The sequence below is a fragment of the Portunus trituberculatus genome, chromosome 38, assembly GCF_017591435.1.
Source record: "Portunus trituberculatus isolate SZX2019 chromosome 38, ASM1759143v1, whole genome shotgun sequence".
NCBI classification, from domain to species: Eukaryota; Metazoa; Arthropoda; class Malacostraca; order Decapoda; family Portunidae; genus Portunus; species Portunus trituberculatus.
Window position 1 is genome coordinate 12228690 of NC_059292.1, and position 2500 is coordinate 12231189.

The 2500-nt window shown below is 47.8% G+C and overlaps 1 protein-coding gene across 3 annotated transcripts in view; it reads right to left on the bottom strand.

Moving 5' to 3' along the window:
* Window positions 1-377, bottom strand: part of LOC123514820 (repulsive guidance molecule A-like) — an 85057-nt gene extending 84680 nt beyond the window's left edge. For 2 of the 3 annotated variants that reach the window (XR_006677706.1, XM_045273037.1), the window contains exon 1: window positions 227-377. The gene's annotated coding sequence lies outside the window, so the exon portion shown is untranslated. The remainder of the gene's footprint in view (window positions 1-226) is intronic. The other variant, XM_045273038.1, reaches the window with a different exon arrangement.
* Between the last annotated feature and the right edge of the window lie 2123 nt (window positions 378-2500).

A 2500-nucleotide genomic window follows, 5' to 3' on the forward strand; every position in this document is an offset into this window, starting at 1 on the left:
CCTGACACACATTGCTCCCGAATAACTACACACATTCGGCACAAAATTAATAAAACCAGCAAACAAACAAAACAAGACGACAATCAATCGGTCCCAGCTGAGGCGCGTACTATTTGCAAACATGTTTCCCAAATCACCTAAAAAACAGCGCCCCTAATGAAGCAGCTCGATGGGGGGGGCGGGCAGCGGCGCTCCCACCCTGGCACAGTGGAGGTGAGGCACTTACCGCCGGGTATCAGGTCAGCGGGGGTCATGGTACATCCTGGGCACAAAACTAAGGGTCCCGGGGTCTCGGAGGAAGCATGCAGACACCCTCCCAACACGCTGTTCGGCTCGACACTGATGTCTAGTGCTGCCGCGCGCCGCCGCTCACCCTTGCTGTTGGCCTGCTGCTCGTGCTCGCTCCGCCCCGGGGTAGGGAGGGAGGTGCGCTAGCCGGCCTCCCTCCCTTTCCCTCCCTTCTTCTCACTTCCCCTCCCTCATCATCCCTTTTCTCTGGCTCTCCATCGCTGTTTCTCTCCCCTCTCCATACCTCCATCTTCCATCCATAACGTTTCCTTCCCCTCGTGATCTATTACTACCTTTTTCTCTCTTTTCTTACTGTCCCCTGGCTTCACTCATAATTGCTTTCCATGCCATCAATCTTTTTCCTTCATTCCCTCTCCTACATTACCCCTCATTTCCTTCCTTTCTTCCTTCCTTTATGACCTACTCTCCTTACTCGCTTCTAAAACCCGATCGTCTTTCCCTTCAATATGTCTTCCCTTTTTTTAAAACTTTCTTTTCCTTTCCTCTCTCTGTCTAGGATGCCTTGTTCCTCTCTCCAGCGCTCTCCCACCAACACCACCACCACCATGCACCAACCTCATCACGTAGCCACACTCTCCAAATTACGAAAGAAAGGAAAAAAATGACAAGTAACAAGATTCGCGCACACACCATGATGAGAGAGAGAGAGAGAAAAAAATACTGGAAGGAACAAAACTTCTGGCAGCGGAATGGAAAGGATCGAAGAGAGAGAGGATGGAAGGAAGTGGTGAATGGAAAATAAGTAAATCAGGAAGCGGAGGATCCAGAAGGAGAAAGAATGCGGTGAAGGAAAGGGAAAATGAAAGAGGTGGAGAGAAAAAGAAAGGAGGAAAGCGGGAATAATGAAAAATGAAATGCAGGAAGAAAAGAGAGGAAGGGGGGAAGTTGGCTCATAACAGAACAAACAGTGGAAATGCGATTAGAGAAAAGGGAAAACGAAGGAGACTTGTTGGAGAGGAAGAAGAGAGAGGAAGGGATAAAGAAAACATATTTAATGAGACAGAGGGAAAGGGGAAGGGAGAGAAGGAGGATGGAAGAGAGAATAGGACACACATAACGGAAAATATTAAGTAGGGAAAGGAAGAAGGTAAACAGTGTAAATAGAAGAAATCAAGAAACTAACAAAAAGAAACAAGAAAATAGATAAAGAAAAAGAGACGTAAAGAGAGAAAGAGAAAGGAAGGACCAAACAGAAGACAGTAAACAGCGAAACAGCCAGAGGACCATAAATAGCAAGGGACAAGGTGGCAAAATTTGATGTTCCTTGAGAGAAGAGACAACGCCCACAACACCTACACAGCACCCCAACACCCGGCCCTCCCGCCCACCACCCACGCACAGCCCACCCGCAGGACAAGACCCTCCACTGCACCCAAACACCCAAACACCCAAACACTCACATCAACCCACACCTCCTCCCTCTGCCCTTCCCTCCCTCTAGTCACATCTCCCGCCCTCTTCTCACACTTGGCCCTCAAAACCACCCACCCGCACCCTCCTTCAATTCTCGGTTTCCGCCCGCATCACACCCTCTACAAAACGCCGCAAGACCACCTGTGATCGTAGGGCGTAACCTCAACTTGTTTCCCACACCCATAGAGAGACACAGAGACAGACCTACACATACACACACACAAACTTCAACACACAGAAGTCTCAGAATATACCAAAGTTCCTGCAATTTTTTTAGATCAATCAATAAGCCAATAATGATCAACTCTGCAGGTTCTAATTGAGTCCTTCGGGTTGGGCATAATAAAGGTGATATTGACAAGTGTTAGTAATGATAAAACAGCGCACGGTACCAGGTGCACGGCGCTCATTAATTAACCTTTACCTGTGTGGAGTGCGTTGAGGAGGATAACGAAATGAAAAGTGTGCAAAATTGGTGTCTGTTTTTCGTTCGTTTTGGTTTAATGTTGTTCAGAGAGAGAGAGAGAGAGAGAGAGAGAGAGAGAGAGAGAGAGAGAGAGAGAGAGAGAGAGAGAGCTGTATTCGAGGGCCGTTTATTGAACAACTTCGTGTATGATTGAATTGCGGGACGGTGTGTGGACGTGCCTTGTGTGTGTACCTATGTGTGTGCGTGCGCGTGCATGTGTGTGTGTGTGTGTGTGTGTGTGTGTGTGTGTGTGTGTGTGTGTGTGTGTGTGTGTGTGTGTGTGTGCATTTTTTTGTGTATTTTTTGTTTTGT